The following is a 25,285-nucleotide window of genomic DNA, read 5'->3' as shown; positions in this document are numbered from 1 at the left end:
GACTGGGGCTTTATCCTCATTTCTCCATTTACAATGTTTCGTAGACTTGTCAGACAAATTGGGGCATCTTTTCTAGCCTCATGGCGGAATTATTGCAGTGTGCAGGTGTCATTAGGGAATTTGGCAGACTTAGCATCATTTTGTTGGAGGACTCCTCTATAACCTTGTCTTCTCAGACCCAGAGGTAGGTCTTGGCCTATGGCCCTGAAGATGGAAGATAAGGCATTATCTAACTTCCTTAAGGCTATCCCTGAAAAACTAATAGTGATTGGTATCTGAGTTTCACGTACAGTGTACTTCTGATCTTGGTTTTAATTATATGAACTCACGATGAAAATAACAAAATAGTCACACACAGTCACCTCTTATAGCTCTTATAGGATGGACAAATATTATAGTCTTGAGTAAGAGAAAGGGACTGTGGCACAGGAACATACTGAATGAGGGCCATATGGACAGAGAGGTAGGAAAATAACACCCGCAGTCAACTGAGAATTTTCATGATCTTTCTTACTGACTCTGTAAGCAGGAGTTAGGAAATGCATTTATTCATGTTTAAATCAGATGTGATCAAGTTGAAGACAGCCTATGAGCAATCCAAAATTTCTTAAAGGTATATATTTGTTTGTGCAAGTTTATGAGGGGAGTGGATCTATAATTTCTGTATCTTATCGCTTATAAATTGAGTTTATTTTTATTCTCTTTTATGCAAACTCCAATTTGATCCTAGTTCCCACATATTTTTGTACAGTGATGCCTGCTATTTATTGTCTTCTGTTTTTGTAAACTCTAATCATTTTTTTCTCCAGGTAGGGGAGAGGAAATTTTTTTTTAATTTCCCATAGGGTAGTAGAAATAGACTCATTTATTTTCTCTCTCTGTGGAACCAGAGATAAGATAGCCAGTATATTTACATAACTCCATTCTTCATTTGTCATATGGCATTACACAATATTTACCCACTTTACAATGTACTCCACTCATTTTTAAAATTTATCTTCTTTATTCACATCTCCTATATTCATTCATTTATTCATTTATCTATTTATTCAACACATATTCATTTAGTGTCTTCCGAATGGAAGATGAAGCATGCTCTCTACCCTAGTCTTGTGGGATGAAGGTAGAAGGACAAGTGACAAATATACAAAACAATATAATGTAAAGAAGATTATAAATTTTATACTGAAGATAAAACTATGTCATGGAATTCAGAATAATGAAAAATGTTATTGAAATGAAATTGTTTTGCAGGTATGAAATAGTGCCAAGCCAAGTTTAAGCAGGAGTCATTGAAGAAACTGAATTTGGATTGAGATTAAAGGATGGCTTCTGGAGAGAGGAGAAAATAGAGAAAGAATGCACATGAGATAATTTGTTATATCGTGTCTCAAATTCAAGGATGCATATAATAATTTGCAGGATGAAAGTAATTTGTTAAGGTCTAAATTACTGGTAAAAGTGTGATACAGTTGGCAGTTTTTAAAAAGGTGGAAGACCTGTGGGAGAAATTTTTAATTTATTTTTGGATATGATGTATTTAAGATTCAGTAAGGATAATAAGGTGAAGACATCCCCAGAAAAGGACTGTAATTGGACAGATTTGTCAAAACTCGTGATAGAAAAAATGAATGACATGTAGTATGCATAATGCATATACATTTTTTAGATGGATTGAGTTTATGTTGTCATTTTTAAAATGAAGAAACTCAGGCAAAGACATTTGCCATGATGTAGTAGGTGAATTAGACAGACAGAGGAGAAACACAAGTCCAGAATTGTCTCTATCAAACTACGATTATAAATTTTTAAAGTTGTATCAGTCAAGGTTTGATCAGAGAAACATAATCACTGTGAGTATTACAGAATAAGGAATTTATTATAGGAATTAGACTTTATGTACTTGTGGGAGCTGCTTAGGCAGTCTAGTGTAATGCTGTTATCTGTGTATCTGGTATTTTCCAGAAGTCAATAGGCTGGCTGTTGGGAAGGAAATACAGACATATGTAGTAGGAAGCAAGGAACAGCTGAAATCCATGAGGACAAACAAGAACCCCTGAAAACTAGCTAGTACTCATGCTTGTCTCTCACAACCTCAATCATGGTAACATAGGTAGGAGGCACAATAACCTGACTGCTCATGCTCCTGGCCCAGAGAGGCTGAGGAAGGAGAGATCCAATGGAATAAAGACATGACTTCCATTTTCCACACTCTCAACTATTATTGTTTTTTGTGGCCTACTGGGAAGCATATAGGGAGGGAATTCTGGGATATGTAGTTCCAATTTAGCTAAGTTGACATAGTACAAACCTACCCCCGTCTGTCCCTTGACAACTTACTTGAATCATATTTAAACCATACTCTTTTAACCATCCTTAAAGCTTATAAATAAATACAACAGCCAACTGTGCCTCCGTTTGACACAATGCAAGTCCGTTTCTCCATCTTTTTTCCCCCTTTCCAACTTTTATATTAGGTTCAGAAGTACATGTGTAGGTTTGTTACCTGAGTAAATTGCATGGAGGTTTGGCATACAGATTATTTTGTCACCCAGGTAATGAGCATAGTCCTGATCAGTTTTTCAATCCTCACCCTCCTTCCATGCCCCACCTTCAAGTATGCCCCCATGTCTACTGTTTCCTTCTTTGTGTCCATGTGTACTCAATGTTTGGCTCCTGCATATAAGTTAGGACATGCAGTATTTGGTTTTCTGTTCTTACATTAATTCACTTACAATAATGGCCTCCAGTTCCATTCATGTTGCTGAGAAGGACATGATCTTGTTCTTTTTTAGAGCTACATAGAATTCCATGGGTATATGTACCACATTTTATCTATCTACTTTTCCACTGATGGACATCTATGTTGATTCCATGTCTTTGCTATTGTGAATAGTGCTGCAATGAACATATGTGTGCATGTGCCTTTATGGTAGAATCATTTATATTCCTTTGGATATATTGGAGATAAATATATATATATATGTGTGTGTGTGTGTATGTGTGTATATATACACATTATTGGTCTGCTCAGGGTTTCAATTTCTTCCTGGTTCAATCTTGGGAGGTTGTATATACACACACACACACACACATACATATATATAGATATATATTCCTTTGTCAGATGCATAGATGCAAATATTTTCTCCCATTCTGTAGGTTGTGTGTTTACTCTGTTCAGAGTTTCTTTTTTGTTTGTTTGCTTCGCAGAAGATCTTTAGTTTAATTTGCTCCCATTTGTCAATTAATGTTTTTGTTGCAAGTGATTTTGGAGCCTGTCATTAAATCTTTGTCGGGACCTATGTCCAGAATGGTATTTTCTAGGTTTTCTTCCAGGGTTTTATAGTTTTAGGTTTTATGTTTAAGGCTTTAATGCATCTTGAGTTGATTGTTTTATATGGCAAAAGGAAGGGGTCCAGTTTCAATCTTATGTATATGACTATCCAGTTACACTATCACCATTTATTGAAGAGGAAGTCCTTTCCACATTGTTTTTTTTTTTGATTCTGTTGAAGAGCAGATGGTTGTAAGTGTGCAGCTTTATTGGTCTGTGTCTATTTTTGTAAGAGTACCACGCTGTTTGGGTTACTGTAGACTCGTAGCATAGTCTGAAGTTGAATAATGTGATGTCTCCGGCTTCATCCACTTGCTTAGGATTGTCTTGGATATTCAGGAATATTTTTGGTTCCATATAAATTTTAAAATAGTTTTTCTTTTCTAATTCTGTGAAGAATGCCATTGGTCGTTTTATAGGAATAGCAATGAATCTGTAAATTGCTTTGGGTAGTATGACCATTCTAACAATATTGATTCTTTTTATTCATGAATATGTAATGTTTTTCCATTTGTTTGGGTCATTTCTGATTTATTTAAGCAGTGTTTTAAAATTTTCACTGTGGATATCTTTCGCCTCCTTAGTTAGCTGTAGTCATAGGTATTTTGTGTGTGTGTGTGTGTGTGTGTCTGTATGTCTATTGTGAATGGGATTACATCCTTGATTTGGTTCCAAGCTCGAACGCTATTCATATGTAGAAATGCTACCTATTTTTGTACATTGAAACTTTGGTGAAGTTGTTTACCACATCTAGGAGCCTTTGGGAAGAGACTATAGGGTTTTCTAAGTATAGAATTATATTGTTTTTGAAGAGAGATAGTTTGACTTCCTCTTTTCCAATTTAAAGGCCTTTTATTTCTTTATCTTGCCTGATTTCTCTGGCCAGGATTTCTAGTGCTATGTTAAATAGGAGTGATGAGAGTGGGCGTACTTGTCTTGCTCCAGACTCCAGCAAATGTCTCTGACTTTTGCCCATTCAGTATGATTACAGCTGTATTTTTTTCATAGATGGTTTTTATTATTTCGAGTTATGTTCCTTCAATGCTTAGGTCATTGAGGACATTTAATATGAAAGGATATTGAATTTTTATTTAAAGCCTTTTCTACATCTACTGAGATAAAGATGTGGTTTTTGTTTCTAGTTCTGTTTATGTGATGAATCACATCTATTCATTTGCATATGTAGAACCATTCTTGCATCCATGGATAAAGCCTACTTGATCAAGTATCCACTATGATCACAGTGGATTTGCTTTTTGATGTGCTGCTGGATTCAGTTTGTTACTATTTTGTTGAGGATTTTTGCCTCTATGTTTATCAGCATTATTGGCCTGATATTTTTCACTGTTGTGTTTCTGCCAGGTTTTGGTATCAGGATAATGCTGGCCTTATAGAATGAGCTAGGGAGGAATTCCTCCTTTTCAATTTTTTTGGAATGCTTTCAGTCAGAGTGGTATCTACTCTTCTTTAGAATTCAGTTATAAATCTTTCTGGTCCTGGACTTTTTTTGGTTGGTTTGCTTTGTCTTACTGATTCAATTTTGGAGCTCATTATTGGTCTGCTCAGGGTTTCAATTTCTTCCTGGTTCAATCTTGGGAGGTTGTATATTTCCAGGAATATATACATTTCTTCTAGATTTTCTAATTTGTATGCAAAAAGATGTTCATTATAATCTCTGAGGGTTTTTTGTATTTCTGGTAGATTGATGGTAATGTCCTTTTGGTCATTTATGACTGTGTTTACTTGCTTCTTTTTACCTTTTTTCATTATTAATCTAGATAATGGTCTACAATCTTATTTGACCTTTCAAAAAACTAACTTTTGATTTCATTGATCTTTTAAAGTTTTTTGGGTCTCAGTTTCATGCAGTTCAGCTCTGATTATAGTTGTGACTTTTCTTCTGTTAGCTTTGAGACTGATTTGCTCCTGTTTTTCTAGTTCCTCTAGGTGTGATATTAGGTTGTTAATATGAGATCTTTCTAACTTTTTGATGTGGGTGTTTAGCACTATTACATTTTCCTCTTAACACTGCTTTAACCACGTCCCAAATATTTTGGTAAATTGTGTCTTTGATTTCATTAGTTTTGAAGAATTTCTTGATTTCTGCCAACAGTCATCCAGGAGCAGCTTGCTTAATTTCCATGTAATTGTATAGTGTTGAGATATAGTCTTCTTTTATTATTATTATACTTTAAGTTCTAGGGTACATGTGCACAACGTGCAGGTATGTTACATAGGTATAGGTGTGCCATGTTGTTTTGTTCCACCCATCAACTCTCATTTACACTGGGTATTTCTCCTAACTCTATCCCTCCCCCAGCCCAGCATCCCTCAACAGGCCCCAGTGTATGATGTTCCCCTCCCTGTGCCCATGTGTTCTCATTATCCAACTCCCATTTATGAATGAGAACGAGGTGTTTGATTTTCTGTCCTTGTAATAGTTTGCTGAGAATGATGGTTTCCAGCTTCATCCATGTCCCTGCAAAGGACATGAACTCATCCTTTTTTATGGCTGCATAGTATTCCATGGTGTATATGTACCACATTTTCTTAATCCAGTCTGTCACTGATGGACATTTGGGTTGATTCCAAGTCTTTGCTATGGTGAACAGTGCAGCAATAAACATACATGTGCATGTGTTTTCATAGTAGTATGATTTATAATCCTTTGGGTATATACCCAGTAATGGGATGGCTGGGTCAAATGGTATTTCTAGTTCTAGATCCTTGAGGAATCACCACACAGTCTTCCACAATGGTTGAACTAATTTACACTCCCACAAACAGTGTAAAAGCGCTCCTATTTCTCCACATCCTCTCCAGCATCTGTTGTTTCCTGACTTTTTAATGATCGCCATTCTTACTTGCATGAGATGGTATCTCATTGTGGTTTTGATTTGCATTTCTCTGATGACCAGTGATAATGAGCGTTTTTTTATATGTCTGTTGGCTGCATAAATGTCTTCTTTGAGAAGTGTCTGTTCATATCCTTTTCAATTTTTGATGGAGTTGCTTTTATTTTCTTGTAAATTTGTTTAAGTTCTTTGTAGATTATGGATATTAGCCCTTTGTCAGATGGACAGATTGCAAAAATTTTCTCCCACTCTGTAGGTTGCCTGTTCACTCTTATGATAGTTTCTTTTGCTGTGCAGAAGCTCTTTAGTTTAATTAGATCCTATTTGTCAATTTTGGCTTTTGTTGCCATTGCTTTTGGTGTTTTAGTCATGAAGTCTTTGCCCATGCCTATGTCCTGAATGGTATTGCCTAGGTTTTCTTCTAGGGTTTTATGGTTTTAGGTCTTACATTTAAGTCTTTAATCCATCTTGAGTTAATTTTTGTATAGTGTAAGGAAGGGATCCAGTTTCAGATTTCTACATTTGGCTAGCCAGTTTTTCCAGCACCATTTATTAAATAGAGAATCCTCTCTCCATTGCCTTTTTTGTCATGTTTGTCAAAGATCAGATGGTTGTAGATGTGTGGTGTTATTTCTTAGGCCTCTGTTCTGTTCCATTGGTCTATATATCTGTTTTGGTACCAGTACCATGCTGTTTTGGTTACTGTAGTCTTGTAGTATAATTTGAAGTCAGGTAGCATGATGCCTTCAGCTTTGTTCTTTTGGCTTAGGATTGTCTTGGCCATGTGGGGTCTTTTTTGGTTCCATAAGAATTTTAAGCTAGTTTTTTCCAATTCTGTGAAGAAAGTCAGCGGTAGCTTGTTGGGGATAGCGCTGAATCTATAAATTACTTTGGGCAGTATGGCCATTTTCACAATATTGATTCTTCCTGTCCATGAGCATGGAATGTTCTTCTATTTGTTTGTGTCCTCTTTTATTTCATTGAGCAGTGGTTTGTAGTTCTCCTTAAAGAGGACCTTCACATTCCTTTTAAGTTGGATTCCTAGGTATTTTATTATCTTCATAGTAATTGAGAATGGGAATTCACTCATGACTTGGCTCTCTGTTTGTCTGTTCTTGGTGTATAACAATGCTTTTGATTTTTTGCACAGTGATTTTGTATCATGAGACTGTGCTGAAGTTGCTTATCAGCTTGAAATTTTAGGCTGAGACGATGGGGTTTTCTAAATATACAATCATGTCATCTGCAAACAGGGACAATTTGACCTCCTTTTTTCCTAATTGAATAACCTTTATTTCTCTCTCTTGCCTGATTGCCCTGGCCAGAACTTCCAACACTAAGTTGAATACGAGTGGTGAGAGAGGGCATCCTTGTCTTGTGCTGGTTTTCAAAGGGAATGCTTCTAGTTTTTGCCCATACAGTATGATATTGGCTGTGGGTTCATCCTAAATATCTCTGATTATTTTGAGATACCTTCCATCAATACCTAGTTTATTGAGAGTTTTTAGCATGAAAGGCTATTGAATTTTGTCAAAGGTCTTTTCTGCATCTATTGAGATAATCATGTGGTTTTTGTTGTTGGTTCTGTTTATGTGATGGATTATGTTTATTCATTTGCATATGTTGAACTAGCCTTGCATCCCACGGATGAAGCTGTCTTGATCGTGGTGGATATGCTTTTTGTTGTTCTGCTGGATTTGTTTTGTTTTGCCAGTATTTTATTGAGGATTTTTGCATTGATATTCATCAGGGATATTGTTCTAAAATTCTCTTTTTTTTGTTGTTGTGTCTCTGCCAGGCTTTGGTATCAGGATGATACTGGCTTCATAAAATGAGTTAGGGAGGGTTCCCTATTTTCTATTCATTGGAGTAGTTTCAGAAGGAATGGTACCAGCTCTTCTTTGTACCTCTGGTAGAATTTGGCTGTGAATCCATCTGGTCCTGGACTTTTTTTGGTTGGCAGGCTACTAAATATTGCCTCAATTTCAGAACCTGTTATTGGTCTATTCAGGGATTCAACTTCTTCCTGGTTTAGTCTTGGGAGGGTGTATGTGTCCAGGAATTTATCAATTTCTTCTATATTCTCTAGTTTATTTGCGTAGAGGTGATTATAGTATTCTCTGATGGTAGTTTATATTTCTGTGGGATCAGTAGTGATATCCCCTTAATCATTTTTTATTGTTTCTATTTGATTCTTCTCTCTTTTCTTCTTTATTAGTCTTGCTAGTGGTCTATCAATTTTGTTCATCTCTTCAAAAAAAAAAAAAAAACAGCTCCTGAATTCATTAATTTTTTGAAGGCCTTTTTGTGTCTCTATCCCCTTCAGTTCTGCTCTGATCTTAGTTATTTCTTGTCTTCTGCTAGCTGTTGAATTTGTTTCCTCTTGCTTCTCTATTTCTTTTAATTGTGATGTTAGGGTGTCAATTTTAGATCTTTCCTACTTTCTCTTGTGGGCATTTAGTGCTACAAATTTCCCACTACACACTGCTTTAGCTGTGTCCTAGAGATTCTAGGTACTTTGTGAACAAAGGTACTTTGTGCCTTTGTTCTCATTGGTTTCAAAGAACATCTTTATTTCTGCCTTCATTTCATTACTTACCCAGTAGTCATTCAGGAGCAGGTTGTTCAGTTTCCATGTAGTTGTACAGTTCTGAGTGAGTTTCTTAATGCTGAGTTCTAATTTGATTGCACTGTGGTCTGAGAGAGTTTGTTGTGATTTCTGTTCTTTCACATTTGCTGAGGAGTGTTTTACTTCCAATTATGTGGTCAATTTTAGAATAAGTGCAATGTGGTGCTGAGAAGAATGTGTATTCTATTGATATAGGGTAGAGAGTTCTGTAAATGTCTATTAGGTCCACTTGGTTCATAGCTGAGTTCAACTCCTGGATATCCTTGTTAATTTTCTGTCTCTTTGATCTGTCTGATATTGACAGTGGGGTATTAAAGTCTCCCATTATTATTGTGGGGGATTCTAAGTCTTTTTGTAGGTCTCTAAGAATTTGCTTTATGAATCTGGGTGCTCCTGTATTAGGTGCATATATATTTAGGATAGTTAGCTGTTCTTGTTGAATTAGTCCCTTTACCATTATGTAATGGCCTTCTTTGTCTCTTTTGATCTTTCTTGGTTTAAAGTCTGTTTTATCAGAGACTAGGATTGCAACCCCTGCTTTTTTGTTTTGTTTGTTTGTTTTTGCTTTCCATTTGTTTGGTAGATCTTCCTCCATCCCTTTATTTTGAGCCTATGTGTGTCTCTGCACGTGAGATGGGTCTCCTGAATACAGTACACCAATGGATCTTGACTCTTCCAATTTGCTAGTCTGTGTCTTTTAATTCGGGCATTTAGCCCATTTACATTTAAGGTTAATATTGTTATGTGTGAATTTGATCCTGTCATTATGATGCTAGCTGTTTATTTTGCCCATTAATTGATGCAGTTTCTTCATAGCAAATTGAAGCAATTTCTTCATAGCATCTTTACAATTTGGTATGTTTTTGCAGTGGCTGGTACCTGTTGTTCCTTTCCATGTTTAGTGCTTCCTTCAGGAGCTCTTGTAGGGCAGGCCTGGTGGTGGCAAAATCTCTCAACATTCATTTGTCTGTAAAGGATTTTATTTCTCCTTCACTTATGAAGCCTAGTTTGGCTGGATATGAAACTCTGGGTTGAAAATTCCTTTCTTTAAGAATGTTGAATATTGGCCCCCACACTCTTCTGCCTTGTAGGTTTTCTGCAGAGAGATCCACTGTTATTCTGATGGGCTTGCCTTTGTGGGTAACCCGACCTTTCTCTCTGGCTGCTTTTAACATGTTTTCATTCTTTTCAACCTCAGTGAAGCTAACAATTATGTGTCTTTGGGTTGCTCTTCTCAAGGAGTATCTTTGTGGTGTTCTCTGTATTTCCTGAATTTGAATGTTGGCCTGCCTTGCTAGGTTGGGGAAGTTCTCCTGGATAATATCCTGAAGAGTGTTTTCCAACTTGGTTCCATTCTCCCCATCACTTTCAGGTACACCAATCAGATGCAGATTTGGTCTTTTCACATAGTCCCATATTTCTTGGAGGCTTTGTTCATTTCTTTTCACTTTTTTCTCTTTTCTTGTCTTCTTGCTTTATTTCATTAATTTGATCTTCAATCACTGATATCCTTTCTTCCACTTAATTGAATCAGCTATCGAAGCCTGTGTATGCTTCAGAAATTTCTTGTACTGTGGTGTTCAGCTCCATCAGGTCATTTAAGCTCTTCTCTACACTGGTTATTCTATTTAGCCATTCCTCTAACCTTCTTTCAAGGTTTTTAGCTTCCTTGCAATGGGTTAGAACATGCTCCTTTAGCTCAGAGAAGTTTGTTATTACAGACCTACTGAAGCCTACTTCTGTCAACTCGTGAAACTCATTCTCCATCCAGTTTCATCCTTTTGTTGGCGAGGAGTTGTGTTCCTTTGGAGGAGAGGCATTCTGCTGTTTAGAATTTTCAGCCTTTCTGCTCTGGTTTCTCCCCATCTTTGTGGTTTTATCTACCTTTGGTCTTTGATGTTGGTGACATATAGATGGGGTTTTGGTGTGGATCTCCCTTTTGTTGATGTTGATGCTATTCCTTTCTGTTTGTTAGTTTTCCTTCTAACAGGGCCCTCAGCTGCAGGTCTGTTGGAGTTTGCTGGAGGTCCACTCCATAACCTGTTTGCCTGGGTATCATAGCAGAGGCTGAAAAACAGCAAATATTGCTGTCTGACCCTTCCTCTGGAAGCTTTGTCCCAGAGGGGAACCCGCCTGTATGAAGTGTCTATCAGCCTCTACTGGGAGGTGTCTCCCAGCCAGGCTACACAGGGGCTCAGGGACCCACTTGAGGAGGCAGTTTGTCCATTATCGCAGATCAAACGCCATGCTAGAAGAACCACTGCTCTCTTCGGGACTGTCAGGCAGGGACTTTCAAGTCTGCAGAAGCTGTCTGCTGCCTTTTGTTCAGATATGCCCTGCCCCCAGAGGTGGAATCTAGTGTGGCACTAGGCCTTGCTGAACTGCGATTGGCTCTGCCCAGTTTGAGTACCCCTACCACTTTGTTTACTCTGTGAACGTAGAATGACCTATTCAAGCCTCAGCAATGGCAGACACCCCTCACCCCTCCCCAAGCTCCAGCGTCCCAGGTTGATCTCAGATGGCTGCGCTAGCAGCAAGCAAGGCTCTGTGCATGGGGGACCTGTGAGCCAGGCACGGGAGGGATCTCCTGGTCTGCTGGTTGGAAAGACCATAGGAAAAGTGCAGTATTTGGGCAGAATTGTACCATTCCTCCAGGTACAGTCACTCATGGCTTCCCTTGGCTATGAAAGGGAAATCCCCTGACCCCTTGTGCTTCCTGGGTGAGGCAATGCCCCACCCTGCTTTGGCTCTCCCTCCATGGGCTGCACCCGCTGTCCCACCAGTCCCAATGAGATGAACCAGGTACCACAGTTGGAAATGCAGAAATCACCCGTCTTCTGCATCAATCTCACTGGGAGCTGTAGACTGGAGCCATTCCTATTCGGCCATCTTGGAAGCAACTCCTAGTCTTCTTTTTTCAATTTAATTTATTTATTTTAACTTCTATTTTAGTTTTAGGGATATATGGGCAGGTTTGTTATATAGTAAATTCTGTGTCATGAGTGTTTAGTGTAAAGATTATTTCATCGTCAATGTAACAAGCATAATACACAATAGACAGCAGTGTGTCTGTGGGGAGCAGTGCACTTACACTGGCAAGCAATGGCATGGTGGGGTGCACACACATGCATGAACTGGGGTGGTAGGGAAGGTGAGTTTGTGGTCATATCAAATACATTTTAAAAATATACCTATAATTTGACTTTCCAGGAAAAGAAAAAAAATCACTCTAGGATAGGGTATTTCTATATACTTTACAGAATCTAAATCATCAAAATAAAGATTTCTTGAATAAGTGAATTAAAAAAAATGAGTTACAACTTAAACAGAAAATCTTAAAATAGGAGAAACTTTATAGGAACAGATGAAGACTTACACATTTTAAGAAGAGAAATAAATGTAAGCAGTACTCCTTGTATTTAGCTAAGAAAATACAAGGTGATTAGGAAACTGTATATGGTCTAGATTAATAGGAGTATGGAAAATATGAAGGGAATCAAAGACCATTAAGATAGTTAAAGAAAATATGACCATAGGCCTTTCAACAATCTTCCATCAAAAGTTATAATCTATACGCCATCTTCTAGTAACATGGAAAGCTTGTGACTGCTTTGGTCAATAGAGTACATAGAATTAATGATAGGTGATTTCCAAAGCCAGGTCATGAAAGAACATAAATTACTAGCTATTCCAAATGGGTCCATGGCATGAATTACTAGCTATTCCAAATGGGTCAAATTCAAATTAATAAAGACTTTACATTTAATCCCCACACTCATGTATGTGATCAACCATATTGTCTACCTCAGAATTCTACTAAAGTACCATGCCAAGCCTCTGTTGTTCTGGCTTGTTCCTAGGAGAGCTCCATACACATGGTAGCATTTAATTCCTCTTGACAATGATTATAACTTGTGTCAGAAAATTAAGTTAGGTGACCTTGGACACACCTGTCATTTAATTCCCTACAGTGACACTTCTCAGATATGACTTAAAACCCTATCCCCAGGCTCAATAAAGAAGTGAGAATTTGCATGATTTAGCTGAGCTTTAAGGAGGCTGTGCTGTTTTAAAACATCACACCTAATTTAATACAATTAAGCATGACTGACACTTTCTTTTCAGGAAGGAATTAGGAGCAAGCTGGCACTGAGAAAGAATAACTTCTCCTACTCGGAATAGACAGCTCTTCCCAGAGTGAAGTTGAGCTAATTAGCAAGGCACTATGTAGACAATAAAGGAGAACTCTAATGTCAGCTACTGCCATGGACTTTATCATAAGCGCATGATGTTCCCCAGTATGGAGCTGCAGAAAATTGTTCTTTGGGGTTGGGAATATTCTTTAATTGGATGAGGTTTGTCACAGTCATATTTCAAACTGACACACAAAATGTCAATCACTGACTTTAAGGTAATGAAATCGATATACTGTGTTTCTGTGCAGCACATGGAATAGCTTAAAGCTCAGTAAAGATTTTCTTTTCACTTTTTTCCCTGACATGGGCAAAATTAAATAGTGATTTATTAACAGCCATTACAAGGAAGCTTATCAACTTAAAGTATATTCTTTCAACATTGGCCTCCTCTTACCCAATTAAAGTAAATCTCAAAAAGCCTAGTTTTATAACATTAGAGTTATTATTCCATACTGCTTTGTTGATTTTACTGAGCACATTTCACATGCTTCTGGATACGTCTAGTTTTTTTTTTTTTTTTTTACATTTTTAAAGGTAATATTTGGTAGTCATAGAAGTTTTTTAAATTAAGTATGTCTACTGAAACATCAAATATCCTGACAAATTTACCACTGGATATTCAGCTACTCACAAAGAAAGCAACTGGAGTTTATTTTTACTATTGCTTTCAAAAGAGTTTCTTCTTCCCATCCTTGTTATTTTCCTTTCTTCTTCCTTCCTCTCACGAGTCTCCTTTTGTGGAGTCTGTATGTTGCATTCACAGAAGAGTAGGGGAGCACCTTGAAAAGGCTGCTACAGGAATGGATTGCCTGGAAAGTTCCTACGTAATTGTCTAACAATGAGGAATGAATAGATTGAGGTTTTAGACAAAATGGTGGAAAACTAGCTGTGCATAGAAATTGAGAGTAACCTTAAAGACATTGACTTTTGGTTTTCCATACTTAGTAAACAGAACTTCTGGCTTCGTAAGTACTTTGTATAAATGTTTGCTTCATTCACAGTAAATAGTAAACCCACAGTTCACTGAAGAAAAAAATTCATATCAAGTATTATATAAATGTCCTAGAGAGAGGAATTTTGATTGTGAACAAATTATTCACTGTAGTGGATTTTCATTATAGAAGACTCATTTCAATCAGACAAGTTGGTGCTGAGAAAATCTGTGTGATAGGATGCTTCATCCTATAGAAACTATCCTATGTTGACAAGTCTCAAGACTTATGCTGTTAGGTTTGACTTCCTGATTGCCAGAGAAAGTCTGAGCAGTAATTACGGAAATGAATCTGCCACCATCACTGGATAAGTTCCCTGGGGAGCAGAGATGGCGATTACTGGGATTAATGTGCAACAAGTCTATTGGAAAATAATATTTGCATAAGCATATATGGGAGAATGAAGGAAACGGAAGTGGGCAGAAAGATAGGTTGAGTTTTGCTGCAGTTGCAACAAAAGCCTAGCCAATCGTATCAGGAGATCTGGAGATGGGATAGCCCTTTAGAGTTATCCCAATTTGGAGGTAAAATGAGACCTTTGTACCCTTGCATCAACCATTCTTTAGGAGTGGGATGCCCCCAAGAAAAGATTACAACCCAAGTACCAGAGAAGAATTCAGCTGAGAGATGTCGGATGTCAACATTCCTAGCAGTTTGGAAATGAATGCCACAAACTCAAAGGGAAGATCCGTGCAGTGCACCATCTACATCTACTATGCCAATAAAACTAAGAGTACACATTTTCTTGGCACAGCAATCTCACTTGAAAGAATCTATCATAAGATATAGAGACATGTGTAAAGATGCATGGGCAAACATATTTCTATCAACATGTTTATGATGAAAATGTTATGAAGAAAATTTTAATGTCCTTTAATAGGTAAATGGTCAAAAAGTGTTACAAATATACACCCCATGAACAAATATAAAGGTACTGAAGATAAATTCAATCTATATATACTATGTTGGAAGAATATTGATGATATATTATGTAGAGAAATAAGTTACAGAAAATATGTCTGGTCCAAACTCATTTGCATTACCCTTTTTGTATGAAGCAAGCAAGATTTAAATTATGCATTATACAAGTGGCCATATATGCCTGTATGTTCATGGAAAATAACATAGAATAAATCATACCAGGGAGCTGATATCGATTATTTAGATGGTGTTTGGAGACTACTAATTTTTCCTTTGTATTGTTTTTCTTCTTACAATTAGTATGCTTTCACTAAAAAAAAAAAAAAGTTGGAATTGGAAAAAAGATTCATTAAACTTGTGGATGTGATATGCCTTGCAGGTGTGAATCTGGACATTTAAAGCTCACTGTGAATCTTAGAAATCATTTATTGTTTTTAAGTTATTTGTTATCTTCAGGTCCCAGTGATTTTGAGCAGCTAAGCATCCTTTCTCCAGAAAATGTACCTACTCAGATATCATATAAAATTTTCATATAGCATTAGGTGAACCCAATGTTAACCAAGAACTCTTGAAAGCCAAGATAATAGTCCGTTATTCTAGTATAAACTTATTATTTTACTAATAAAAAGGATGCTCAAGTAGGTTAAGCGAACTGGACAGGATTACAAGTTTGCCAGCGGCAAAGCCAGGTTAGATACTAGATAATTCTTTCACCTGTAACCGGAATCCAGTGCTGGATATTTGTACTCTGCTGAAGATATTTTCATCAACAAATTTTCCCCCATTTATACCTATCCTGATAGATTATATCACCTCCAGCTATGCACTGCCTCCTCTGTGAAGTACTGTGCACATTAGCATGTTGCTGCTTCACTGGCAGTGCCTCCAATGCTGTCCCATTGCTATGCTTGGTCATGTGACTTGCCTTGGCCAATGGCAATAAATGTGACTATGTCATATCTGGCAGAAACTTTAAGAACAATTTCAACATAAGGCTCTACCTCTTGCTCTTTTGTCTCTGCCGTGAGGATAATACATCCCAAGTAGGGGCTGCTCCTTCACTGCAGCCTTGGGTTAAAATGACAGAGCACATCTACAGTGGTTGAACTGTAGCAGCTGACAGGTAACCTGAATGAAAAATGGTCTTGTAAGCCATAGATATTTCAGGGGTTGTTTATATATATATATAATACATATAATATATATGTTTATATTTTTTAATTATATATTATATAATTATAAATATAATATATATCATGTTACATTAATAATTATAAATATATTATATGATATATAACTATAAATATATTATATATGATATATAATTATAAATATATATTATATTATATAAATATAAATATTATATATCATACATTATATGTAAATAGGAAGGGGAACAATAGGATTGAGGATACATATAAAATATATTAATATTATAATATATATTATATATTATATTAATTGGAGGATATATAAAATATATATTACGTATATTATTTATATATATCCTCCAATCTTATTGCTCCCCTTCCTATTTATATTATATTCCTATTTAGTTTTATATTTTATAAAATTTAATATATAATATAATATAATATATAAATATATAATATAAATTTAATTTATATAATATACTATATTTTATATTATAATTATATATTATATCATATATTTCTATAATTACACTATATTATATATAATTATTATTATATATTATATTATCCATAATAAAATATAATCATATAATAATATATATTATATATTATACTATCTCCTCTTATCCTATTGCTCCCCTTCCTAAGCTTTTCTATCAGCCCAGTCCACTTAGGCCAAAGTAATCTTTCAATACATAAATCATACAGTATCAGTTCCTTGCTCAAAATTTTTCAGTGGTTGCTCATTATATTTCAGATGAGTTCCGAAGTCCTTATGCTGGTTAACAAATCCAGGTGTGATGTGCTTTCTTTTCCCACCATTCCTCTTCTTTCTCACTCTGAATCTTTTCACACTTCTCTGTATAGAGAATGTCAAGTCTGCCTGGCCCCTTGATAGTCACATTCTTGTTACCTCTCATCACTAGAACTCTGATCAAATATCATTTCCTCAAAGAGAAGTATAATGGACAACCTAACTAAGGTTGTCGTAAATACCTAAGGACAACTAACTAAGGTTGCTTTCAGTTCCTACTGGTCACTTTCTATTACGTTATGCTGTGTTATTTTCACCAAAGCATTTCTTTCCAACTGAAATTATCATTCTTGCTTATCTGTCTTTGTCACTGTAATATATGTACCAGGAAGAGGGAACCTTGACAGTACTATTTACAGCTACATCTTCAGCATCTAGAATAGCGTAAGGCCCATGGAAGACAATCAGTATTTTTAATAGATGATTGAATAACAATATATTTCATCTCTAACATATTGAAATGCCAATTAGAATACTTTAGACTATCTTCTGAGCTGGTTGTTGGCTTAGTTATTCATATTCTATCACAAGCCTCATCATCCCATTAGTAGAAAGCTGCTTTTCTTCTTCTCTTTTAAAACATTTATTATTATTTACTGCTCCTTGTGGAGCAGGGCTAACTCATAGGCAGTGCGCTCAGAGTCAGCAGAAAGCTGCTTTCCATTGTCTTTGTAGGGATATGCTTTCTTTGCATATGATTGCAACTGATAATTTGAATGAGTAAGTTTGAATTGTAGTAAAACTAGTAGAGGCTTACTTTGCAATTTTTGTGCACCCAGATAATTTTTTGGATGTCTTCTTTAAAGAATTTGTCATAGTGTATTTCATACTATACTTATTTGATTATGTGTTTTGTCCATCAACTAGATTTAGGAAAGTTTAAATAAGACTTAGGCTTTGAAGGAACAGGAAGAATTTAGATAGGCAAAGATATGAACACAGGTACAGAGAAGGTAAAGTATATTACTCATTTTTGTGTTATCTGTAGCATCTACCATGAGGTCTTACTCAAAGCAGACATTTAATATATGCTGGTTGAATTGAAATGAAATCTAATCTCACGAGGTGGGGGGAAATGCAATGATCACACTTCTTTTAGTCTTCACGGAAATGTTTGATTCTTGCAGATATAGAATCTGGCAACTGCTATTAGGCCCTGAAAAATGTCTATATTAATACTTCTATAAATGAGACAGTAATTCATGCTATAATTGATGGTTGAATTTCCCAGCAGTACTGCATTTCTGTGCAGTACAAAATTGTTCATAAAATCTTGTTGAAATACATGTATGGAATAAAAATTTTGTAATAGTTCTCAGTTCTTTTTATTTTGTATTACATTGTGGTTTACAGAAACAAATAGTGTATGTTAATACATTCAATTATTTTTTCATGCTGTGAGTACAGTGTTCTAAATATTATATTGAAATGACAAATATATATACATTAGAAGGCACAAACGTGGGCTGATAAATGGGTCAACAGATGTGTTTATTTTTTCTTGCATAGTATTTAAAACTTGTTTCAGCAAATATTGAACATTGAAGAAATTTTACAAGAAAATGTGAATTTCTGGATTGTCTTAAAGAGAAAAAAAGCAAGCAAAGTCTGGCAGTTTTACACCTGCAGTCCTACACTGCAGTATTTTTTTTTTCCATTTTATACAACATATGTAATCTCCAAATGACTTGCTAAATTATTATCTATCTTTTCCCTGAGCTCAGAACTCCGATAATATGTTATATATACTATTGTACTTAATCAGAAGAAAATAAGCATTATTTGATAATTTTTTAAAATGCTAAATAAATTAAAAGTACTGGTATATTTGCAGTGTGTGAAGTAAAATGGTATATGGTAATCAGAAATATAAATTAATGCTAAGGCCAAGACCCTGCTATAGTTGGGGAGTGTCTATCACTTACTGAACTAAAACTGACGTGGTCACATAAAAATATACTTAACCACATAAGGGAGTCAAAGATAGGCTTACTAATGAGTGCTACTTCGAATCAGTGCTATGCAAGTGAAGAAGAAATAACACCAGGGCTCAGTAGTTGGCCATTGGCAGAAGTGGGATGTGATGCTGGCTTTGAACAATGAATGGAATTCAGACAAGCAGTAAATATATGAAAAAGGAAGCATGGAAGTTAAACATAGAGGATAACTTGGCCAGAAGGTAGAATGAATGGTTTATGTACAATAATAGGAAAGCTGTGGCTGCAGAGGTTTTATAACACAAAATTCTGAATGAGAATTCAGAACCCTGAGGGGGGGTCTTGAATGAGTCAGACATCTATTTTTTGGACCTTATTGTTGGTGATCCTATGTGAAAAGGTCCTAGAAATACAGCTGACTATAAACATGTTCTTTAAAAATTCACTTCAACCCTGTGCTGCAGAAGGCAGACTAAGGTATATTAATAGATCAGCCTGGATTTTCTACATCAATTGAAGAATGTTGGCAGCAAAATGGAATCAATACCCAAAGTCAGCCAAAGACTGTGTCTACGGCTCTAAAGGACACACATGGAAGGGATAATAAGAGCCCAGGCTTCCTATAATATAGTGAAATCTGCCAAGTTATTCTCAAACATATGCCTAATTGGTTTATGCTACGAGAGGCTAATTGGAGATTTAAAAAGAAGTTAACTTAAACTTGAAAAACTTCATTCAAAGAGCTATTTTGTTCTAAAATGTATGAGAAATTTAATACTGGATGTAGAATTATATCCATAGAGATAATGTGGCCTGGTAATTGAGGGCTCAGTTTATACCCTCAGGCATTACTTCCTGACTCTACCCTCCTGCCTTCCAGCTTCTTTTACCTTAGCGAGTCATGTAGTCTTCCTGTGTTTCAGATTCTTCAACTGTAAAATGGGGTGAAATCAGTATCTAATTCATAAGATTATTGTAGATTAAATGTGGATAAGGCACATAAGTGCTAAGTACTATGCCTGTCACATAGCAAAGGTTATTATTTCTACTATCTGTTGCAATAGTTCCCTACTGTTTTCTATCTTCATTCTCTTCCCTCTTCTGCTCATTCTGGACACTGCCGTAATGCATACATATCATTTTCTAACTCTCCCATTCAGAAAATTTAATAACTTCCCCCATACCTATACATAACATCCCCCCTTCCTCACCTCGGATTTCCTATTGAAAAACGGTCTTTGCTTTGTATTGTCCCAGATTATCTCTTTGTTTGAGCCAGACTGAATGATCGCAATATGCCCTTCGTTTACTACGGCAGAGCCCAAACTTCATAGAAATCTGTCTGATACTCACTGCTATGCCCAACCCCGCTGTAAGACTCAGTCATCCCCTTTCCATTTTTTTCCCCCATTTCCTTCATCATCATCTGGTCACTCAGCCAGCTGAAGATCTAGGATCCTGCTTTTGCCTTCTTAATTTTTCTTTCCCATTGCTATACGTGCCAAACCCCCAACTCCTAAAAGCTGGGTTGCACCTCCTATTCCTCCTGCACCTTAGTGCTTTAACCTCACTTTTTAGACTTCATCCCAATGTGTGACTGTTACCCACTTCCTCAAAAAATTTCAAACCAGATTTGATGTCCTGGTTCCCCTGCTCAGCTCTAGCTGACATGCTCACCTAGCACCTCCCAATAACAACTCTCCATGATAGAACTTTTTCTTGACATTTCTTTTCCCTAAAGGGTGGCCTTCAAATAACATAGATGGCATTTACAACAAAAATAACCCAACCTTATTCCTCTAACATCTTTGTCTTGAGGTTTAATGACTACAAGAACTTTATCACTATACTAACAACAATGTTTCCTTCTTTCTCTTACCTAAGATTCAACAAATGCTGAGTACCTACAACATCCTAGTTCTAGTGTTGGTTTCAAGAAAAACGGATAAAATAGCTGAAATAGTCTCTATTCTCAGGTGACTCACAGCTAAGTGTAGTATTTTTCAAACTTTTTTTTATTATCACAGTTGAAATAATTTCTACATTGTAATTTAGAATGCACGCACACATGCATGTGCACACACACACACATATACATACACACACACTATAAGTAAACCAAAAGTGGTCAAACATATAACAAAGCAATCACAATGCACTGGGATAATCACCATAGTTTAAATGTGTACTCATTGTCTTTTGTTTTATTCACTTTATTCCTCATTATCTGACAGAACATCTTCTATAGAATAGGTGCTAAGTAAATACATGCAGAATTAACAAGCCTATTGACAGCATTTTAAAATTAGATAGTACTAAGACATTTTGAGTTTAATTCATAAGCCAATTAAAATGTTTAATTATGGAGACATACCATTCACAGTTTGCATAACAAAGTGGGCAAGCTTTCAAATGATAAAAAGTGAAATACTAGTAGGAATTTTTGATATGTGAAGACATTATACCTATTAAAGGATTTACTTTTAGATGTGTTTCAGATCATATTATGTTTGTTGGCTATAAATTTACTCACTTTGTAACATCTAACTTAGTCTCACTTTCTAATTTTCAACCACTCTTCCCCTCCCAAGCAATAACAAACAAGGAAATAAACATTTCTCAAATATTCTAGTGATAATAGTGAGATTTTTTGTTACATGAAATAATTAAGCTATACAAGGTATATCAGTTTCTATATGTCCCAGCTTCTATAAAATGCCAGATTTCAGTTTCCTTCTGAACATAAATGCATAAATACTCTATTCTCATATTTTCAAGTTATCAAGAATTCTGAATGACTTTCATGACCTGCCCTGTCATCATGTGAACCATTCTTCTTGATAGTTAACAGTTTTCAAACCCATAGCTATCCACGATTCTCATGTTCATTGATTTGGATCTATTTTTTAGTAATCACAAATATATATGTCTCTCAGTTTAGAGCATTTCAACATTATTTTGACAGAAAAACCTCTATAAATCTCTTAAATCAAAGGATCAAAAGTGGTTGTCAGGTATACTAAAATTTAAGAATAATTTATACAGGGAAAATGCACCTGTAGAATCATGTTTTAGTTAAAAGTCATCAAACATTTTTAATAATGATGAAATTATCTGCGTGGTAGCACTGTTACATTCTATCAACTAAAAGACAGAAAAATGTTTAATATCCCAAGCATTTTGGGGGTGGACAAATTATGTGTAATAAATAAATCAACTCTACAATCTAAACCTGTGCTTTTCCTTAAGAAAAATCAGAGCAGTGCTGACCAATGCAGAATTCAGAGAATTTGGTGTAAAAGGCAGTTACTTCAATAATACCACTCCTTAATCTAAAAGTTGATCAAAACTGATAATATGAATTTGCAAGTTATACTGGTTACGTGTGTTTATTCATTTAAGAAACATTTACTTAATACTTAACGTAAGTTAGGTGCTATGCTAAGGGATGAGGAACCAGAACAGCAAAATCTCTCTGACATCAGGAACTTATATCTAGTGTGGAAGTGGCAAGGATTCAGGTGTCACATAGATACAGAGTTATTCTTTGGTATCCATGGAGAATTGGCTCCAAGATCACCTGCTCCCTATACCAATATCCACAAATTCTCAAGTCCTTTTTGTAAACAGCATAGTATTTGCATATGACTCACATACATGCTCCTGGATATTTTAAATAATCTCTAGATTACTTATAGTAATGAATATAATGTGAATACTCTATAAATAATTATGTTGTATTTTTATTTGTATTATTTTAATTGTTGTATTGTTAATTTTTTTCAAATATTTTTGATCCTCGGTTGAACCTTCAGATGTGGACTGTGTGGATGGAGAGAACTATACTACACTAAAGTATTGCTGGTAGAAGTAAGCAAGATTATTTTAGGTGGTACACAATTTAAAAATGTGGATTTCTGTATATTATAAATACTTCACCTGCAAATAACTCAGTGTACATTCCAAACAAAACCTTTTAACATAACCACAATGACATTATCTCACCTACAAAAATGATGATATTTTCATAATATCATCTAATACTTTTTCCATGATACGATTTTTCTATATAGTTGATTTGCTCAAATCAGAATCCAAGTAAGATCCACACAATTGCATTTGGTTAGTATGTCTTATAAAACTATTTAAATTTAAAATAAATTAAATTCTTCATCCTTATATTTTTCACATCAATTATTTGTTGAAAAAAACTGTGTATTGTAATGTTTACTGCATTTGTTTAGGATTTGGATTTGGCAGCTATTCATATTGTTTCTCTATCCCCCATATTTCCTACTCACAGTTAGATCAAGAGGCTTGATTACACTAATTTACATGGGGGATGCCATGTGTATCTTAATGCATCTTATCAGGAGGGTACATAATATATATGACTGTCCCAAAAGGACAAGTGGTTCAGTAGCTTCAACCTGGTTCATCAATTAGTTTTTACATCAATATTTTACTTAATGTTTAAGCATCCTTTGATGATCATTGCCTAAATCCCTTGTTTTATTAAGGGTCATTAAAATTTTTCTATTCTAACATTTATTCTCTATTTATTACATGAAATTCTTGCATAAATATTTTTCAAATATTTGATTACTCCAAAATATATTTGTATAAGATAGGCAGAAAAAGTGCTAGGGTGTTCCTCTTACTTATTTTCAAAGTAACCAATTAGATGTTAAAGCAAACACTTAATATGATGTTATTTTCAAATGTTATTATGATCTCATGTATACTCTATATTTTAGGTGTTTTGATACTTGGTGTTCTTTTTCTGGGGCACCAGAGCATACTCAAATTGTCCCATCTTTGGTCATTGGATACCACTTGCAATTTGGTCCTTTTCTTGTTTTTGTTTTTTTAACTTTATCTCACACAACATCTAATTATATCCAGTAATATTTTAGTAAGTATTCTAAAAAATATGATTCCTTTTCAAACACAAGCACAACCCTTAGAACAATTAAATAATCTTACAATAATTTCTCACTCAAGGTCATGGTTTTCCCAGGGAAGCCCATACCTGATGATTGAATGAGAAAGGTTTGTGAAGGTCTTGCCATTTTAATCTCAGTGTAGGACTCTCTAACGGGCAGTTCTCTCTCTAAAGCTCCCTAGTGGATTAGCTGAAGCTTTGTTGAGCTTGAATCACTTGACTTCTTCTTCTATCCAGTTCTGCTTCCCTTCCTTCTCTTCACATGTGTTGATCCCTAACAAACATATTTTATCCCGATTGTTATTTCAGCATCTGTTCCAGAGAAACCAACTTATAGCAAAAATAGTAAATAAATTTGGAACTCAAATTACCTGACTGCCTGACTCAACTGCAAGCATAATCTCTCAAGATTATCTGCCACCTAAGGTATGTATTTATTATATACAAATCCATATATATATTCATATACATATGTATGCGTGTGTGTGTATATATACATCTTATACTACCTCATTTTTATTATGAACAGCTACATCTAAGTTTTTTTTTTAAAGGAAGAAAAGAAGGGAACATTTTTATATTTTCTATGAACTTTTTACTGATTCACCTATAAATTCTTTGATAATTTAGTATTAATCTGAATATAGCTGTTTTTATTTTAGAGCTGAGGCAGAAATTCTGCATCAGATGGTGAAGAAACTAGAAAGAATTTCTAAATACATATGAAGACAATTACATTTGAACAAACTGGTGAGATTTTGCATTTTATTTTCAAACGAATGGCAAGGGTGGAGAGATGCATGTCAATCGTGGTTACTGATCTTTCTGCCTCTAAATTTTTTTCTTTTTTTGAGACAGAGTCTCACTCTGTTGCCCAGACTGGAGTGCAGTGGTGCAATTCCAGCTCACCGCAACCTCTGCCTCCTGGGTTCAAGCAATTCTCCTGTCACAGCCTCATGAGTAGCTGGGACTACAGGCAGACACCACCACGCCCAGCTAATTTTTATATTTTTAGTAGAGACGGGGTTTTGCCATGTTGGGCAGGCTGATATCCTGACCTCAGGGGATCCTCCCACCTCAGCCTCCCAAAGTGCTGGGATTACAGGCATGAGCCACCGTCTGCAGCCTCTGCCACTAAATTTAAAAGTCCATTTGTTTCATAAAATTATCAAGTTTAAGTTAATTGTAAAATACTTTCACAACCTTTAGAATAGGTTCAAATATTAGCTGAATGTACTAATGTATTATAAAATATATTTGTTTAAACCCTAAGATATATTACTGAAATAAAAATTTAATTAGTCAAACTTTATGCATGACCTACGCAGCATATACAAATAGTTTTATTTATGTGTAGATTAGAGTGGACTAGATTAAGGTTAGGTGGAAAAAACTTTGGAAATGATGATGGCTCTTGCTGCTCCATCCTGAGTTCTAACAGTCACTTATTCACCACTTGGAATTCCACCAGCTAGACAGTACCTGGGAAGCTTACAGTTCATTCA

Source organism: Papio anubis, chromosome 10 (genome assembly GCF_008728515.1).
Source record: "Papio anubis isolate 15944 chromosome 10, Panubis1.0, whole genome shotgun sequence".
Classification (NCBI taxonomy): domain Eukaryota; kingdom Metazoa; phylum Chordata; class Mammalia; order Primates; family Cercopithecidae; genus Papio; species Papio anubis.
Note: the sequence above shows the minus strand (reverse complement) of the source record.